This window comes from Dendropsophus ebraccatus, chromosome 5, assembly GCF_027789765.1.
Source record: "Dendropsophus ebraccatus isolate aDenEbr1 chromosome 5, aDenEbr1.pat, whole genome shotgun sequence".
In the NCBI taxonomy this organism is placed as follows: Eukaryota; Metazoa; Chordata; class Amphibia; order Anura; family Hylidae; genus Dendropsophus; species Dendropsophus ebraccatus.
Genome location: NC_091458.1, coordinates 60,391,778 through 60,412,892, shown reverse-complemented (window position 1 = coordinate 60,412,892; position 21,115 = coordinate 60,391,778). Strand labels below are relative to the sequence as shown.

Here is a 21,115-nt window from a genome sequence, read left to right as displayed (position 1 = left end):
GATGCGAGTATAATTATATCACCTGTGAAATACTAAGGAAATCCTCAAAACATGACCTGTTGGTGAGGCCTGAGGACTGGAATTGAGAAGCACTGGCCTAGAGTATCTGTGCCCTTACTTTGCACCACCCCTCCGTCCCTCCTTCCCACCTTCTTTATCATTAGGAATGCCACTGGCAGGATTTTTCCTTTTCCTCTGCATTCAAAACTGCACAGGTGCCTTAACTATCCAGCCCATGAGCCGTGTCTTCACAGGTGATGAATAGGAGAATACCTGCCTGGAGCATTCTTTATGATGAAGAGGGTGGGGAGGAGGGACAGAGAGGCTGTGCCAGCCTAATGCACAGACACTCTAGGCCACGCCAGTTTGACACAGGGCTGCAAGCTTGAAAGTTGTTTTTTTTAGCTGCATAACTGCATCACCTGCCAAACGGACCCCAGGACAGATCTTGGATTAAAAGCAGCTATTGTGGGTACAGAGTCTCTTTAAAAGCGCTGCACAGACCATCCAGCGGTCCCATCCTGTGTGATAACTGAGCTGTGTGAAGGCTCATTAAAAAAGCGCCTACCAACAAGGTCATGATTTAGCCCTTTAAGGGCCTGCTGGGCTCTTTAAACAGCAATTTGATAATTATATGGTGTGAGAGCCCTTATACATGGCCTGATTTGAGGAAGCAAAAAAGTTACAATTAAAATCATCAGTGCTCTATTGCAAAGCCTTCACAAGGATCCACGAGTTGTGCAGCTGGACGATAGCTAGATCGTTTGTGCAGCCATGTAAATGCAACCGATAATGATAATTATCAAACACAAAAGATTGAATTAGCAGAGTAAACAGTTAACTAATGTGCATATCATACATGGCCTATGAGGAAGAACTGAGCTGTTACTAGGAAACCAGTAGACCTTATTTCTAATTTTTCACAGTATTACTACAATTACATATATCATTCTATTGTCACACTGTATACAGTGAAAAAGTAGGGGATACTTTATGTAAGTTTAGTAGCTCCTGACAGGCTGAGAACATGTCTTTGCTATCTGAACAAATACTAACTTCTGGCAGACGTTGCCAAATATCTTCCTGTACTGTGAAATGTGCCAAAATCCAGAGTTGTGTAATAGGGAATCAGGAAATGCTGAAAGGAATAATAGGTTTTTTATATACTGGTAAACATTAGAATCTGGCAGCAATCTACGTCTATGGTGGTTGATACTGCGACATAGGTTGAAGGAAACATTTGCCGAGAGAATCGTAGGTCTGGATACAACATACTACGGGGCAGATTTACTATTAAAAAGGCACCAGAATTCTGGCACAACTTCTGCCAAAAAACTAGCACACATGCTGAGCACATTTATTATGTATTTTAAACACACTCACCACCACTCCTAATGCTGCGTTTACACGGAACAATTATCGTGCGAATTTGCACAATAACGATCGAATTCGAACGATAATCGTACGTGTAAACGCAGCAAACGATTGAACGACGAGCGAGAAATCGTTCATTTTGATCTTTGAACATGTTCTTAAATCGTCGTTCGCCAAAAATTCGCAGATCGTTCCATGTAAACAGTCGTTCACTGATTTTACCTATGTGCGAGATAGGCTTAAGCGATCGCAAAACAAATTTTCTGTACGATATATCGTTCCATCTAAATGCTGATCGTTATAAAAAAAAAATCGTTACTTCGAAATCATTAAAGGGGTAGTGAGGCGGTAAAGAATTATTCACAGAATAACACACATTACAAAGTTATACAACTTTGTAATGTATGTTATGTCTGTGAATGGCCCCCTTCCCCGTGTGCCACCACCCCCACCCGTGTACCCGGAAGTGTGGTGCGCTATACATACCTGTCACGTGCCGACTCGTCTCCGATCTTCAGTCATTGAAGTCATCTTCGGACGGACGGGCCGAATCCCTCCGGCCGTCCTGAGTGCCGCGTCATCGGCACTGTGCTCAGCCAATCGCGGCTGAGCAGCTGATGACGCGGCCGTGTCATCGGCTGCTCAGCCGCGATTGGCTGAGCACAGTTATGCTCAGCCAATCGCGGCTGAGCAGCCGATGACGCGGCAGAGGTGGGCCAGCACTCAGGACGGCCGGAGGGATTCGGCCCGGCTGTCCGAAGATGGCTTCAATGACTGAAGATCGGAGATGAGTCGGCACGTGACAGGTATGTATAGCGCACCACACTTCCGGGTACACGGGTGGGGGTGGTGGCACACGGGGAAGGGGGCCATTCACAGACATAACATACATTACAAAGTTGTATAACTTTGTAATGTGTTATTCTGTGAATAATTCTTTACCGCCGCACTACCCCTTTAATCATACGATCGGGCGAATTATCGCTCCGTGTAAACGTAGCATTAGTATAAGGGGGTGTGGTTTTAAATGGGTTTTCCTATTTCCAAGAGTTTTCCCCCATCCATAGGAAAATGATAACAAGCTGATCAGTGGGGTCTGATTACTCAGCTTGGCAGAGTTCGGACATCCCATAGAGAATGAAAGAAAATGCCGCTTGCACATGTGCTCCATTGATCGGGGGACAATTTTCCTGCATATTACTATGAGTTGGGTGTCCCCCGAGTGGTAAGCGTGTTACTTATTATTCTGTGAAGAGGGATGACTTTTGGAGATGGGAATACCCCTTGAAGATGTGACGCCATGCAACAAAATTCTTGAGTATAAGCCAACCAATACGTGGCATAAGCTTAGGCAGAGAAAAACCTAGACTAGACAGGCTAGAACTATGCCAGATATCCCTGTGGCTCATGCAGTTTACCAGGTAGTCTAAAGATGCACCAAACTAATCATTTATAATAAATCTGCCTCAGTGTGATGTCCAATCTGAGTGGTTTTGGGGACATATCAGATCGATATGGGCTCCCAGCCTAAAAGATAAAATCAGAAACATCTGGCCCAAGTTAAGTTCTTGATGCCTTCTATTGTTCATCTGGGCGCAGTGCTACAAATACAGTTGTGGCCATGCCTGGTACTGCAGCTCAGTCACACTGAATTGAATGAACTGCTGTGGGCTGCAGTACCAGGCATGGGTATTGCAGACACTCATATAATGATGTATTTATGATACATATGGATGCAACATAGTGTCTGATACACAGTAGAAACCCCCTATTTCACCAGGCAAGCTGGTCAGCAGCAATACCCAGTTGCACATATGTGCTTCTTTCTCAACACTGCAATAGATGTTAACCGCATCCGCGCACACACCTGCATTCGGACAGAAGCTCAATGTGGCCATCTTACTAGGTGGAATGGACATTGTGGATAGATCATAAATGAGATGGAGGATATGACAATACCACACCGATCTAATGTGTTTGAAGAGTGCAGCAAGCTGAGCTGTTTTTCTCCTAAAATTCTTTAAGACGCAGTGTGTATTATTTCTGCAGAGAACAGTTAGGACAGCAAACAATGAAACTATGTTGGCACTTATGTGGGTAGGGTACTGACTGTGCCAGCGACATCACCTGTAATGAGCTGCTGTTCTTACAGACTGGATGTAACTGATGGTGTATGGGGTTTTCCATCACGACCCACACCCCACAGAGACCCATATGTTACTAGAGAATCAGCTGGATTATGCTGTATTCCAGCGATTAACATTCTCTAGGGTGGTAAAAATGCAATAATCCTCTTGTCTGCATTTTCCTGTTCATAAAATTACAACATGGCCAATGTTTTAGAGGTTTACCAATGCACTTCTCTAAAGCAGAGTGACAGTAAAAACAATAACAGAAGGCTAAAGAAAATGGCTATGTATTAATGCACTGGTGACTTTTCCTAGTGTTACTTGATTGCTTTTAACTGCTGGGTGATGGCTTCTATCCACGAGATGGAACACGGCTCCTTGTACTGCCTTCGACTACATCTGCAGCTCCAGATATATCCTGCCTGTCCTGTAACAATCAGGGCAGGGAGACGCGTCTCACGTTGGGCAGCACAAATTCATTATAAAAGCACTAAGGCACAGGACTTGCTGGGGGGTCAGACAGTTACCTCAGCAACTTTACTACCCAGCAATAACGGTCTGTATTGATTGTTGAAGAATAGGCAGAACAGTAACTTTGGACATACACTTTAAGATCATTCAACATGCGCTACAAAAAGTTGCAACATAGCCCACAGCATAGATACCCCACGGTAGTCAGCAGCTGTGCCTTTTACTGCCCCACAGTGATCACACCAGGGCAGTTTCTTCCTCCACTTTAGCCACAAAAGGTCCCCCTTTCATCACAGCTGTATGTATTATAGGAAACCCAAGGGGTATTAGGTGACATCCAGGCTACTCAGGTTGCAGGACAGTGTGGTGTTTTTTTTCACTGAGTTTATTCACCCATGTGGAACCACATATGGGCCCACTGTGAACTTCTAGAGCATACTGCTTTGAAAAAGTACTGAATGTATCTGTACTTTGCTGTTCAGTGACTTTCACACACACTGGATGAATCGGTTGTACGACTGTTCACATACATGATCTTTTGCTCCTCATCATTTGTCTGCATGGGGAAATGCGCACCTAACAAACTAAGATTTAGGGTTAGGCTATGTTAGCGACCGGTCATACTGGCTGTCACATTTTGGCCAGCCCCATGATCAGTCGACAAAACAGGGTTTGTTTGCTCATCCACTGGTTGCTGAAGCTTTTACATGGGAAAATAATCAGCCCTTGAGAGTGAAGAAATGTGATTGTTACAGAGAAAACTCTGGAGCATGTACCCCATCCCATCACCAATCGCCACTCTTGTTACAGAAACCAAGGCTGAGGCACAAGGTATCATGTGAATAGTAAGAAAAAAAGAAATCCAGGAGGCTGAAACAAAGAGGCATCTGTTGTGAGGCCGGGTGACTAGTTTGCATTCTGTCACAGAAGGCGGCCGTGATGTAAAATATGTGACTAGGAGAAGAAAAAAAAATGGCTCATTTACATCCAATGCCACACCATTACATATGTCATCCAACATACAGGTGTAGTACATACAATAAATACCAATTATAAACACCAATTATATGTCTAATAAAAAATGAGGTTTAAAATTCCTCAAGGTATAAAATATATGAGCTCCGGCAATACTGGTGTAATATGCCAGTTATATACTGTAACATGCATAAAGGTTTCCCTACAGGGAGCACAGTCTAGTTACCTACTACCTTGCTGCCCATGTGACATAGACCTAAACTGCATCTGTTATAGGTGTGGTATGGTTATCATCAAGGCATTTTCTGTAACTTCCACTTTTCAACTTTTCACTTCACAAAGGGCTGAAATCTAACAAGAAATGGGACAATACAGCACAGTGCCATCCCTGCATCATTCTATTGAAATGTATTTAGTGATATATACACCAGAAATGAACAGTGCTATAGGGGAACCATTACATACATGTAAAAATGGGTGACAAATCTGGAAATAAGTTAAATGGCGAGATCTCTCTCGCCCAGAAGTGACCTGCATGGAAATGCCATGATGACATTAGCATTCAGACTTGGTGGTGCACTCCAGTCATCCAGTATAACAAGAGCCTGCCATGTCTTATCTTGTCCTGACATATAGAACTTTTGGTGAACAGATTATGAAACATTCACGTTATCTGTATACTGCAAGTACTTACTGTATACCAGCAACGTGAATTCTACCATGATGCCTCACACTTCTCCTTTCAGAGCCACCATTTACCACTCACCGACCAGAATGAAATAAAGAAGAATTGCTCAAAGTTGTTTAAACACCTAATGCTGCGTTTACATGGAACGATTATCGTTCGAAATTTCTCGATAACGATCCCATTAGAGGGATAATTGGTTCGTGTAAACACAGCGAAAGATCAAGAGACGAGTGAGAAATCGTTCATTTTGATCTTTCAACACGTTCTCAAATAGTCGTTGGTCGTTGGCTAAAAATCTGCAGATCGCTTTGTGTAAACAGTCTCACCGATTCACCTTGTGTGTGAGATAGGCTTAAGCGATCTTAAAACGATTGCAATAATGATTTTTCGAAACAATATATCGACAGGTTTAAAAGCTTTAATGGTGGCTGCAGTAAGCCAAGAAAAGCCAGGAGGACACCGAGGAACCTGGAGAGGTAAGTAAAACTTTATTATTTTCTATACACACAGCAAGGGCTGCCCGGCCATTGCTAACAATGTCTGTGCAGCCCATGCTGCCCAATCATTGAGCTGTGTATTAGGCTAAGCCGATCTAGAAAATGTTGGGCCATGTAATACGGCCCTTAGGATGTGTTCACACATGGTATTTTTGCACAAAATTACATAAATGCCACTTTTTTTTAAAGTGAATTGTGTGACTGTGGTAAAATAGTGATATTTTTCATGGGTACGGGTAGGATTGGAGAGATAACTGTTGGCCAAATAATCAATCAGCCGACAGAAGGTGTAACACAATAAATGGAGATAAAAAAATATAAAAAAAAGGTTACTCCTCACATCTGAAAAGCAAATAAACACAGCACAACTTGTACTAATAATGGGTATAGATCATAACACATAACATTGATAACTGGGATGTAATCACCCCTCACCAATGTGTCTATCACATTACCAGGACAGATACACATACCCTGAAGGTATTAGGGTTCACATGTACTGTACACTGCATTTCATGTTGTGGTTAGCTATTTATTTTAATTTATGCTGCATTTTATTATGTAACAAAAAAAAAACAAAAAAAAGTAAGCACTCCCCTGCTACAATTGCCTTGTGACATGGAGGTGACCAATCAGTAGCCTAGGAAGGTCACCACTGCCAGCAGTAATTATCAAAGCCCCCTTCATGATAGGTCCACTTTTTTGGGGGGGTGCACTGAACCTGCAAGCACTGCAGTACCAGGTCAATGCCTGAAGAGGACAGAGCAAGCTCTTTTTCCATCCCTCTGTTCTAAAAATCCATTTAATATGTGGTCCCCAGATCAGATATTAAACTGTTGAGAACAGATGCTATGCCTGATCTTAGCCAAAAGGCCGAGAAGCGGTATGCCTTGCCCGCTTTTAAGGGGGCTTAGAAGGATAGAAACTATAATTTTTGTGCAAAATGGGGTTTGGGGAAAAAAGTTCAATTTTTCTAAGTCAGAATACTGGTGTATTACACCGTAAAATTCACATTGCTTCTCAGTTGGAGCAAGCAGAGCACATGACTGCACTAAGGATAATTCACATGTACAGTATCTATGACATGTCAAAAGTTTTCCATAGCAAGACAAAACAAACCCCCTTGTATAAACAGCCGGTCTTTCACCATGGTATCCTATATTTGTTCCACTGATCACAAGGGAGCACAACTACCCTACAACAGCTCTGGATTACACATTACTATCAGTACACACATCCCTCAGTATGCACTGCACTATATCTGGATGTACCCATTATCAATTCAACCAGACTACTTAAAAACACATGAAGAAGACTTTGCCCAAATTGCAGATAAATGTACTAGGGACAGGTCACGGTGTACTGGTCACAGAGCAAACACTTACATAGAAGCAGAGAACTTCACAAGTTGGCATCTTTCATGATATTTTACTACTATGGAGACAGCTATGTAAAAATTCTCCAACATACAGATCTGTACACAGTTCCAGGTCTAGAAAACAACCATGTTAAGATGATACTGTCATGAACGATGCCACCGCCACTTCCCTGTTGTGCTCAGTAGTTACAGCCAACCACTGGCCATGACACGGTCCCGTCACACTGGCTCGGGAGTGCAGTGAGGTAAGATGTTTATTACGTTGTATATAAGGGCAGCATTATATAAAAAGTTTAAAAAGTACCAGAGTAAGGCCAGATATTAAGGCGCAAGCAAGACCTGTCAGGTCAGCGCTCGCTTGCTCCTCGTTCCCTGCTCATTGTCTGTGCTATAACATGCACAGATAGCGAGCAGGCAGTATGGGGGCGGGCACAGGAGGGGCTGCCCGGATGATCTTGAGATTGTCCGGGTGGTGCATAGAACTTGGTGGAGCTCTGCTGCCGCTACTCCTTTTGCCAGCAGACCGGACTTAACATGTTAAGACAACGATCAGCCGACATCATGCATGTCGGCGAATCGTTGCCTTTTAACATTACCTATTACACCAAGTGATTATTGGCTGTAACGGGTGATAATCGCTTGGTATAATTGGGCCTATACTCTTAAAGGGGTAGTGCGGCCTTAAACAATTATTCACTAAATAACACACATTACAAAGTTATACAACTTTGTAATGTATGTTATGTTAGTAAATCGCCCCTTCCCAGTTTCCCCCCACCCACACCAGACCCGGAAGTGTAGTGCTCTGTACATACATCTGCCTCTAGCAGACCCCCGTCCGCCATCTTGTGCCATGATGTCATCTTCGGACGGACGGACGGCCGAACCGCTCTGACCGTCCCTAGTGCCGGCCACCCTCTGCTGCGTCATCAGCTATTCAGCCATGATTGGCTGAGCATAACTGTGCTCAGCCAATCGCGGCTGAGCAGCTGATGATGCGGCAGAGGGCGTCCGGCATTAGGGACGGTCGGAGCGGTGGGTGGGGGGAAACACGGGGAAGGGGGCCAATCACTAACATAACATTCATTACAAAGTTGTATAACTTTGTAATGTGTGTTATTTAGTGAATAATTGTTTAGCGCCGCACTACCTCTTTAATTTATGAAGCTATTCAGATTTGCTTAATTTCTAAAACTATTTTAATATGCAGCGTGCCCCATCAGGCCCTGAAGGTCAGCCAAGAAGCCAGAGCTTGTATCACATCACATTTCCTGTTTTCCATTAGTATCAAGAGAAGAGGAGAGACCCTCGTGATGTTTGTGCTTAATGGACACACAGGATTCTATAAGAAGACATATGGCAAATTGCGGATTCCCCTGCTATGTTATCCAGCTGGACAGGGTAGCCCGACCTCTGCACTGTTCCACACAGCAAAATACTGGATGCATGATGGCTTTTCATCATCCACCTGTTACATTGCTATGCAAAGCAGAGGGCAACAAATCACACTGGGCGACGTCATGTTGTGTCCATTTAATGCAGGAACGGGAAACCGTGGCCCTCCAGATACTGCAAAACTACAAATCCCATCATGCCTGGACAGCCAGAGCTTTCATAAAAAAACCTAAGTAAAACAGATAGGATTTTTATCTAACAATATGTAAGGAGGTGTATCTGCAACTCTACTCATCTATTGTGCATGTGGGGAGGGGAGGTCTGTAATGCAAAGTAGAAGGAAGATCCCCAATACTCATGTCCAGGTGCAAAGTAATTCGTTATATTCTACCATAGTGACCAGTTACTGCAGATGTAAGGACGCAGATATATAGGATATTCAGATATAAAGGACACCTTTCAGCATAAACCTGGCTTAGAGGATGGAATAAACTGAATGACTTTGCACCTGAACGTATTGGGATCTTCTTTTAATTTTTAGCATGTGTTTTTGGCTAGATACAGCAAATGGGGGGGGATATAAAAATATGATATTCAAAAACATGGTGTAAAGTGTCTTAGTGGAGCTCTAAAAAATTTTTTATAATATATATATATATATATATATATATATATATATATATATATATATACACACACACATAATGTTGGAAAAATACCAATGACATTACCGATAAGCCAGAGCCCGGCTGCTCACAGCCATAATGGAGGCAAATCAGCAAAATGACTGTTCATCTAGATGTGATCAGCAGCCGTATGGTGTCAGGACATGCTGGGAGTTGTAGTTTCAGGGCAGATGGGCACCTCAGAGGTACAGGGATGCACAGCTGTCCTAGGAAGCTGTAGTCCTCAGCAGGCTGCCTCCTTTGTGTGTTTAGTGTTTTGGTTTAACCTTTTGCTACAATGGAAACAATTCTATTATATAAATGTCTTCCCAGAGAGAAGAAACACTGTAATAAATCCCCAGCAGACATGAGCTCAGCCATTCACATATATACAGTGTGATCCATGAGCAGCAGACAAGAAACGCTCTGCAGCCCATAGGCCCTCGTTCACACTTAGATCACCCAATCCTGTACATGTGTGTAGAAAGGATCCTGTGCTGCAAATACTAATAAAGTGTACAGATGGGAGAGTATGACTGTGCATTATTTCTAATACTCTATAGATTTCCCCATAGTTCACTAGGACAATAATGTGGGCACCTTTCCCAGGAGACAAGGGCACCTCCGGGCACAGAGCTCTACCATCTCTGGCCTCATCACTACACACCACGTGACCGGCGCCCAGCTCTAGCGTCACTAAGGAGCCCGGGGCCGCCATACCCGTCACCTCAGACGCTTACCTGCCCCGGTTGATCACTCCATTCGCCGCCGGTCAGACAAGACGTAACTCCCGGCAGTTTCCATGGCCATTCCGCCAGTCTGTCCTGCCCCCGGTGACGTGCCCCGGAAGGATCTGTGGTCATCAGCACGTTACCTGAAGGAGAAGCCATCTGGCGGCGAGTGCCGGTAGTGCAGCCAGTGAGGAATGCGATGACAGGGCTGGAACCCTTATGTCAGCACATTTTGGATAATACTTTATTATTGAACACATTTGCATTGATTAAACACTACAATGTACCCTCCATTACTGGGAGTGTGACAAACATTTCTGTATGCAGTAGAATAGAAAATTCAGCTTCAGGCTGGAATCAGCTGTGTCAGCTTCATTCTCATTTGTGATGCCATCAGACAAGTCAAACCTGATCGCATTGGGTCTCGCTCCTATGAATGCAAGATACAGCTGGAGGGTATAAACACACACACCGTATACGCAGCGTATTAAGTGCTGCGATACGCAGCAAATACGCAACAAATACGCACAGTGTCGGACTGGGGTACCTTGGGCCCACCAGGGAAACTGACTCTAGGGGCCCACCCTGTATAGGAAAGTTTCTATGTGTGTATTTTGGCATATGGCAATGTTTCCTAACCTTTATACATCGGGGCACACTTACAAAATAAAGTTCTACAAAATACAAAAAAAAACAACTAATTCAGTGACTCACAGGTGACGTCTTCTTTGATCTGAGGAGATCACTCTTCATTTCCTCTCCATCCGGCCCAGGCCTCCATGATGAGTTCCTCTTGCTACAATTCTTCTCCTCAGAACCTGTCAGACATCTTAGGCTCCGCACATTTCCAGCAACTTCCTTCCCTTTTCCCCACCCATAGACTCCCATACAGTAGTAATTCCACTACCTGGTGTCATGTGCAGTAAAGTAAGGAAGTATGTGTGTAACCTGCCCTTCCCTCATAGTGATTTCCCCTGCCCTCATATTAATGTCCCCTGCCCCCATAGTAATGCCCCCTGACCCCATAGTAATGCCCCCCTGCTCTTCCCCCATAGTATCTGCCCCCTGCTCTGCCCCCTCAGTATATGCCCCCTGCTCTGCCCCAATAGTATCTGCCACCACAGTATATGCCCCCTGCTCTGCCCCATAGTATCTGCCCCCTGCTCTGCCCCAATAGTATATGCCCTCTGCTCTGCCCCAATAGTATATGCCTCCTGCTCTGCCCCAATAGTATATGCCCTCTGCTCTGCCCCAATAGTATATGTCGCATAGTATATGCCCCTTCTCTGCCCCATAATATATGCCCCCTGCTCTGCCCCATAGTATATGCCCCCTGCTCTGCCCCATAGTATATGCCCCCTGCTCTGCCCCATAGTATATGCCCCCTGCTCTGCCCCATAGTATATGCCCCCTGCTCTGCCCCAATAGTATATGCCCTCTGCTCTGCCCCATAGTATATGCCCTCTGCTCTGCCCCAATAGTATATGCCCTCTGCTCTGCCCCAATAGTATATGCCCCCTGCTCTGCCCCAATAGTATATGCCCTCTGCTCTGCCCCAATAGTATATGCCCTCTGCTCTGCCCCAATAGTATATGCCCCCTGCTCTGCCCCAATAGTATATGCCCTCTGCTCTGCCCCAATAGTATATTCCCTCTGCTCTGCCCCATAGTATATGCCCCCTGCTCTGCCCCAATAGTATATGCCCCCTGCTCTGCCCCAATAGTATATGCCCTCTGCTGTGCCCCAATAGTATATGCCTCCTGCTCTGCCCCAATAGTATATGCCCTCTGCTCTGCCCCAATAGTATATGTCGCATAGTATATGCCCCCTTCTCTGCCCCATAATATATGCCCCCTGCTCTGCCCCATAGTATATGCCCCCTGCTCTGCCCCATAGTATATGCCCCCTGCTCTCCCCCATAGTATATGTCCCCTGCTCTGCCCCATAGTATTTGCCCCCTGCTCTGCCCCATAGTATATGCCCCCTGCTCTGCCCCATAGTATATGCCCCCTGCTCTGCCCCAATAGTATATGTCGCATAGTATATGCCCCCTGCTCTGCCCCATAGTATATGCCACCTGCTCTGCCCCATAGTATATGCCCCCTGCTGTGCCCCGTAGTATATGCCCCAGCTCTGCCCAATAGTATATGCCCCCTGCTGTGACCCATAGTATATGCCCCCTGCTCTGCCCCATAGTATATGCCCCCTGCTCTGCCCCATAGTATATGCCCCCTGCTCTGCCCCATAGTATATGCCCCCTGCTCTGCCCCATAGTATATGCCCTAGCTCTGCCCCATAGTATATGCCCCCTGCTCTGCCCCATAGTATATGCCCCCTGCTCTGCCCGATAGTATATGCCCCCTGCTCTGCCCCATAGTATATGCCCCCTGCTCTGCCCCATAGTATATGCCCCCTGCTCTGCCCCATAGTATATGCCCCATAGTATATGCCCCCTGCTCTGCCCCAATAGTATATGCCCCCTGCTCTGCCCCATAGGGGAGGAGGGTGGAGGCGGGGGGGAGTGGCGTGGCTGTGCTCAGTGAGGTCCGGGGGAAGGGGGAAAACTGCTTGAGCCACCCGGACCTTTGTCAGGACACCTCAGGGGCCCATCGGGGGCCGGGGCCCACCGGGGGTTTCCCCGGACCCCGATGGCCCAGTCCGACACTGAATACGCAGCAGATTAGATCTAAATAACTGAACACAGCATCAAATGTGCACCATCAAATCTGCTGCGTATACGGTGTGTGTGTTTGTACCCGGAGAGAGAAACCAGCAGTGTGTGCCTCACTCCCCCACTGACCAAATATCCCACTCTAAGAGTCAGATTTGATTGACAGCCAAGACACACACATCCCTGCGACACTAAGCCTGTCAGGCAGAGTCCACATAATCTGACACATGCATTAAACAGACCCATAGACCCCCATTTACCTAATGCCAAAATTGTGTAAATTTGCCCTACCTTTGGGATATAAGCACTGGGGTTTGTTGGATGAAATAGCACAGACCTCTGAGTTATTCCATTCAGCTGGATCCCATGAAAAAACAAATATACTGTATACCACATAGTATACGTCTTATTTCAGCACAAGGCCCCATGCATGACAGATGCCACCAAGTATATGACCAATGTATACATCATCGACTTCCCCCAATGTGTACCTCCTCTAAACACTGCTTACCGCAGTATGTACCCAGCCTTACTAAGGGTACACCACAATTGTACCTTCCAAGGCAAGTCTGGTGCTGAAGAATCTGTTCATGGACCCCATCTAATCCTATGGCCTGAACATATCCAGGTGAGGACTACTTTTTGGTAATGTCCCAAACATATACAAGCTATAATTTAGACTCAAGAGCGTGGTTTGCTTTAGTAAGAATTTGTATATATGCATAAAGTAGCCCAAACACAGCCACTAGCTGACTACATTTGGGCCATAGAAATAAATGGGGTCCAGGCACAGATATGTCAGCACCAGATTTACCTTGGAAGGCACAATGGCACAATTGTGGTGTGAACCCTGCCCAACATTTCTTAACAGTGGTTAAAACTCTATTGTGTTTGAACCTCAAAATGAAAAAATAAATATATATATATATATATATATATATATATATATATATATATATATACAGTATATATATATATATATATATATATATATATATATATATATATATATATTGCAATGATGTCAAACCTGTGACCCTCCAGCTTTTGCAAAACTACGATGCCCATCATATCTGGAGAGGCAAAGCTTTAGCTGTCCAGGCCGGGGAAACTGTAGTTTTACAACAGCTGAAGGCTGCAGTTTGACATCCCTGACTCCTAGCGGTAGAGACTGTATGCTGTATATTGTCATGCAGGGATAAGCAGCTGCCAGACAAACCTGCTTATTCTTATTGAACAAAGGATTGGTTGATATAGGGAACCGGTCACATTGTGCATGCCATCCAGCCTGCAGGTATCATGTTATAGGACAGGAGGAGACCAATTCCTAAATAGAGCTCTCCCTAATAAAAAGACACAGCAAGAAAATGGTTTTGGAAAACACAGTGTGATTACTATTAAAGTGGATAGCGCTACAGAATGTACACTAACTAATGAACAAGTTTTGGAAAACTCACCTACACCGCCTAATGCCATCAGGTCCCTGCTGCTCTCTGCTCCCGCTGATGTGCCGACCTGGCAGGAAATGCCCGCTCAGCCAATCACTGTCTGAGGTGGGTTACTGCTGCAGCCAGTGATTGCCTGATTGGGTATTCCCTGTGTGCGGAGGGATGCCATAACAAGTATAAAAAGAGGGACCACATTCAACATCTGATGCTCTGTATCAGAATAACTGAGCTCTGACATCAGAAATTTGTAATGCTCTGCCACATTACTACTACACACTACTACTCCTAGCAAACCCGCAGCATAGCAATCATCATCCCTGTGAGTACCACACTTGAAATGGAGTGTGTGTGGGGGGGGTGCATGTCCGACCCACTTCTTTATTCTAATAGGAGAGTCAGGTCCCGCTTTCGATACCAGATAGTTATCCTCTCCCCTGTGATTAGGGGATAACTTTACAAGATGTGAAGACCCCTTTAAAACATATCTTCCTTTATGTATTGCTATTAGAGATGAGCGAATTTATAGTAATAGCGAAGCAAATCGCTTTGTTATCTGTGCAATCCGCTCATCAGTCGGCTGCCTTTTGACTCCATGCCGCTCCTCCCTGGGTGCCGGGAAAAGCTGGATTTAGTCCTAGGAAAAAAGCTGGATCCAGTCCTGGTAAACTTCCTGGAGGTCCCAGAGATTGGATCCAAAATACGATTAGGAGGCAACAGGAATTTACCTTACATTGTGGGCAGCCAACCCCATCAAGTAAATGAGACCAGCTACAAAAAAGCGCATTTTCAGGGTTCACCACTGATCATACATTTCCCAGTGATATGAAATGACATTATGTCATACAGACAGGTGAGAAGTTTTTGTCAGTCAAGATCTAGATGTTCAGGCTCCCACCAATATCTAAAAAGAGCTGGGAGAAGCGAGAGGCTGAGCACTCCTCTCCCTGTATTGATGTAGGACAGTGGCTCCATTGGTAATCTATGAAGCCAGTTTCCTGCAGTGAGACAGATGAGGTAGCCAGCTGAGAAGAGGGTCTGAACACCTAAACCCCTGATCAAAAGCAAAAAGGTCCAACAGCACCAAGGCCCAGTAGCTCTGAAATGGTCAACCTGTAGATTATGGATGCACGCCGGAAAGCCCACAATCCTAAGTGTGGGCATCTGTGCATAGGCAGGGGAGAAGAGTCGCACAGCATCCCTAGGTAGAAGTAGCTTCAAGACTTTATTTTGCATCCGGTACTAAAACACACAACATTTTAACTGCAAGGCTCTTGTAGTTTAAACGTTCCATGTTTTGTACCTGATGTGAAATAAAAGCTTGATGCTTCTACCTATGGATGCTGTTGGACTCCCTTGCCTGGGTATGCATGACATGTCAAAAGCGTTTTATTCTGTGTGTTGGTTTTTATTTTACGTGAACATTTTATAATCAATACCTACATGATGTATAGAATGTTTACTCTGTTCTCAAGCACAGTTCTAGGCCCTTATCTCAAGTGCTCCACTTTTTATATAAGAATGCACTTACGTACATACCTATCCATTTTTTATTTTGTATAAAAGTTTTGAAGAGGTTCTAATAGGGGATCTTGTGCTATTGCTGGGAGCCTGCACTTATCTAGCTGTACAATTTCTATCTGGAAGAGGTTAATGAATCACGACAAATCAGGTTTGGCTTCATACCTTTACATTGTGCTCAATTTATAATGAAACATACACCCCAGATTTGGTGTATAATGTTGGAGGGAGAAGAGGGTTGGTCGTGCTGGATTTCAGCTGTCTAGCAATGAATATATTGTTAACAATGGCTGCACATGCAACAGCTTGTAAGGCTACATTTACGCTGTTGCAATGCACATTTGGTGTATACGACAGAATATGCTGTCAAGTTATCTATAGACACAATTGTGCAGTCTTTTCTCACGCTATTGAAAAATAAAGTAAATCACTTTGTTATCAGCGCTTAATTGCATCCATTGCCTAGAATCTACCATCCTAGAAATCTTACCAAGTTCACACGGAGCAGATCCATTCTCTTTTACACCCATTGTTCTCCCGTCAGGCAGACTTTCCATCCTCTGACTTCGATACTCGGCCGCTATTTCACTATTGCAGTAGCCCCTCCTTTCAGATAAGCACTCTTTACTCTGAGAATCATTGGCTGGCATTTTCCCAAGAATATAAAATAAAAAAAAAAAAAACACAGGGAAGTCAGTAAAAAAAAACTTGAGCAAACAAAATCAAATGGTTTTTCCAGTGATTAAAAAGCCTACACAGTAAAAATGACAATTCTAAGACTAATGAAAAAATCAATTCCTCAGTCATGAGCCATAAAAGATAGAAAACTCCTCTAAGTTTATTAATTGAGCAAAGTATATTACCATTTCTTAATTTCTTCAAGTAGCACTGAACTATGAACCACTAAATTATTAGTCACAGTACACACAAATAATGATTGCCTACTAGTCTAATCCGAAGCAATGAAAAAGTGGGAATCAGTTAGTTTCAGATATTTTGCAGACACGCATTCAGACTTTACAGGTGAAACTTTTTCAACCTGTGTCACCTTTGAAAACTATGCTATCCGTATATGCCCCTCTTTGTCCTCCATAGGCATATGCAGGCTCAGTGGTGGACACTGGGGGGCGGTGTATGGTCACATGCCCCTCCGTGTCGGCCATTTTATGGACAGAATCACCACAGAACAGGACAACAAAGCTTGGAGCAAGAAAGTTTGATATTAGTTGGAGATACACAGGGAGCTGTTCTCAATATATACACAGGGCCGTTTCTAGGGGCGGGCGAGCCGGGCCACCGCACGGGGCGCCCACAGCTAGGGGGCGCCCTGTGGCACCCGACAGTACCCGGCCCGCAGCCCCCGCATCCTCAGGGCTGGCCGGGAGATCTGGAATCTAAGTTCCAGATCCCCTGGCCAGAGCAACCTTTAGCTGTGCGTACGCACACACTGCTAAAAGAAACAGCAGCCGGGGCAGAGACACAGAGGCTTCCTGTGCAGGCGGCCTCTATGACAGGATGGCTGCCTGCACCGGAAGCCAGAAGAGGACGGACTCACCAAGAAGAGGAGCTGGAGGCTGCAGGGGGAGAGGTGAGTATCTGGTGGGGGAATCCTGCACAGAGGGAGCCCCGATGTGTCCCAATAATCCTGCCGCCCACACCCCGATAAGCCCCGCCCCCGCGCCAAAGTTTACATGTCATCCAGCTCTCCCAGCTTCCTGTATGTCAGTGTAATGGAGGTCACCCAGCTCTCCCAGTATCCTGTATGTCAGTGTAATAGAGGTCACCCAGCTCTCCCAGTATCCTGTATGTCAGTGTAATGGAGGTCACCCAGCTTTCCCAGTATCTTGTATGTCAGTGTATAATGGATGTCACCAGCTTTCCCAGCATCCTGTATGTCAGTGTAATGGAGGTCACCCAGCTCTCCCAGTATCCTGTATGTCAGTGTAATGGAGGTCACACAGCTTTCCCAATATCCTGTATGTCAGTGTAATGGAGGTCACACAGCTTTCCCAATATCCTGTATGTCAGTGTAATGGAGGTCACACAGCTTTCCCAGTATCCTGTATGTCAGTGTATAATAGAGGTCACCCAGCTCTCCCAGCATCCTGTATGTCAGTGTATAATAGAGGTCACACAGCTCTCCCAGTATCCTGTATGTCAGTGTAATTGAGGTCACACAGTTTTCCCAGTATCCTGTATGTCAGTGTAATGGAGGTCACCCAGCTCTCCCAGTATCCTGTATGTCAGTGTAATGGAGGTCACACAGCTTTCCCAATATCCTGTATGTCAGTGTAATGGAGGTCACACAGCTTTCCCAGTATCCTGTATGTCAGTGTATAATAGAGGTCACCCAGCTCTCCCAGCATCCTGTATGTCAGTGTATAATAGAGGTCACACAGCTCTCCCAGTATCCTGTATGTCAGTGTAATTGAGGTCACACAGTTTTCCCAGTATCCTGTATGTCAGTGTATAATGGAGGTCACCAGCTTTCCCAGCATACAGTTTGGGACCTTATAAGTGGGAAAAGGGGAAGGAAGTTGCTGGAAGTGAGTGCGGAGCCTAAGATGTCTGTCTGGCAGGTCCAAAAGTAATGAATTGTAGCTGCAAGAAACAGTCATGGAGGCCGGGGCCGGATGGAGAGGAAAAGGGACCAGTCAGATCAAAGAAGACGTCACCTGTGAGTCACTGTATAATGATTTTGTATTCAGTGGAACATTATTTGGCAGTGGTGCAACACTGTTCTATGCCACAATACACACACTGCTTCTTTCTAATAACCCGAATCTTGATAAAAGCCCCCCTTCCTTCCCCAGGCCTGAACTGAGTGAGGTTGGGGGGGGGGGGGCGCTTTTATCAAGATCCGCCCTGTTGCCAAAATGACCTAGAAACTGCCCTGTATATACACTTACTAATACTGTACACTGAACTATCCTACTATAAAGTGGCTGACCCCTCTAAGGACCTACAGTGCCACAAGCCGTAATAGTGCCCCTTTTGGAGCACACACGCAATGTTCCTCATATTACCTCCACACAGTCTTCCATGCCCCCTCTATGTACCCAGCAGACCCTGCTCAGCAATTTATAAAGTGTATCTGTGGCAGCACAAACTGGGCACAACATACTGTGCCCTGAAATGGCATATCTGTGGAATCACGGGCTTAAAAATGTATATTGTGCTCTTTAGAAACATTGAAGACTGTTGGCAGAAAAAGACCACTTGGTCCATCTAGTCTGCCCTTTTAGTATTTCCTTTCTTATTACCTCAGGATAGATATATGTTTATTCCAGGCAGGTTTACATTCTGTTATTGTAGATTTACCTACCACATATGCTGGGAGTTTGTACCAAGCATCAACTACTCTTTCAGTAAAATAATATTTTCTCACATTGCTTCTGGTCTTTCTCCCAACAAACCTGTGTCCTCTTGTTCTTCTGTTTAGTTTCTTACTAAAAACACTCCCCTCCTAATCCTTATTTAGTCCTTTACATATTTAAAGGTTTTGATAATGTCCTCCCTTTTCTTTCCTCCATAATATCCTCAAAGGAGAAGTCCGGCCAAATTTTTTTTTTTTCTATGTTATTACTGATGGAAAGTTATACAATTTTCTAATGTACATTAATTATGGGAAATGCTCATATACTGCTGTTTCCCTTAATTTAGTGTATCAGGAAGTGTTAAAATTTTCTCTGAAGCAGTGACGTCACGACGATTGGTGTAATTCCTATGGAGTGTCCAGCAGGGGGCGCACTATATATAGAAGTCAATGAGTACCATTGACTTCTATATATAGTGCGCCCCTGCTGGACACTCCATTGGAATTACAATGGATGTGTATGTAAATGTAATATACAGTGTTTTTGATTGAATACATTTATGAAATACTTTGGGGAGCAAGTGTCCTTGCTCCCCAAAGTATTCCATAAATGTAAGCAATCAGTACATAACAGTAAGCCCGCCAAACCGCCGCAGCCCGCCGCTACCGAACGCCCGCGCTCTGGACTACACTCAACTACTACTCTCCCCACCTGCTCATAGCATTAGCAGCTGATGGGAGATTAGTAGCTGGGTTATATCTCCGCCCGGCCGCCGGCACGTGTGATCGGAGAGCGGCGGCCGGGCGGGGAGTCAGCCGCCGCCGCTGATGCTGCCATGCAGGGGAGGTGCTCATCACTGCAGCCATCATCCCTCTCCTTCTGCTTCCTTACACTATCTGATGGCTGACTCCCGCCCGGCCGCCGCTCTCCGATCACACATGCCGGCGGCCGGGTGGGGAGTCAGCCATCAGATAGTGTAAGGAAGCAGCAGGAGGGGGATGATGGCTGCAGTGATGGGCGGCTCCCCTGCGCGGCATCAGCGCTATAACCCGGCTACTACTCTCCCATCACCTGCGCATGCTATGAGCTGGTGGGGAGAGTAGTAGTTGAGGGTAGTCCAGAGCGGCGGGCGTTCGGTAGCGGCGGCGGTTCGGCGGGCGGGCGGCGGCAGTTCGGTGGGCTTACTGTTATGTACTGATTGCTTACATTTATGGAATACTTTGGGGAGCAATGACACTTGCTCACCAAAGTATTTCATAAATGTATTCAATCAAAAACACTGTATATTACATTTACATACACATCCATTGTAATTCCAATGGAGTGTCCAGCAGGGGCGCACTATATATAGAAGTCAATGGTACTCATTTACTTCTATATATATAGTGCGCCCCCTGCTGGACACTCCATAGGAATTACACCATTCGTCGTGACGTCTCAGCTTCTCTGCTGATACACTAAATTAAGAGAAATAGCAGTATATGAGCATTTCCCATAATTAATGTACATTAGAAAATTGTATAACTTTCCATCAGTAATAACATAGAAAAAATAAGTTTTGGCCTGACTTCTCCTTTAAGTCTTTCCTGGTAGGTTTTATGCTTCAGATCGTCCACCATTTTTGTAGCCCATCTATGGACCCGTTCTATTTTTTCAATATCTTTTTGTAGGCCTTGTCTCAGTATTCCAGATGTGGTCTTACTAGAGCTCTATACAGCAGGATATTAATCTCCCTCCTTCTACTAGTTATACTTCTAGCTATACAGCCCGGCATACAGTTAGCTTTCCCAACCGCCTAGTTGCACTGGTGACTCAGATTTAAAGGGGTTATCCAGCGAAAATTTCTTTCTTTCAAATC

General features: G+C 45.0%; 1 protein-coding gene and 1 pseudogene across 1 annotated transcript in view; both read right to left on the bottom strand.

The window, feature by feature from the left end:
* Positions 1–10,450, bottom strand: part of SLC11A2 (solute carrier family 11 member 2) — a 66,361-nt gene extending 55,911 nt beyond the window's left edge. The window contains exon 1 of the mRNA XM_069970323.1: positions 10,313–10,450. The gene's annotated coding sequence lies outside the window, so the exon portion shown is untranslated. The remainder of the gene's footprint in view (positions 1–10,312) is intronic.
* On the bottom strand, positions 6,840–7,019 carry LOC138794282 (U2 spliceosomal RNA; annotated as a pseudogene).
* Positions 10,451–21,115: the final 10,665 nt, after the last annotated feature.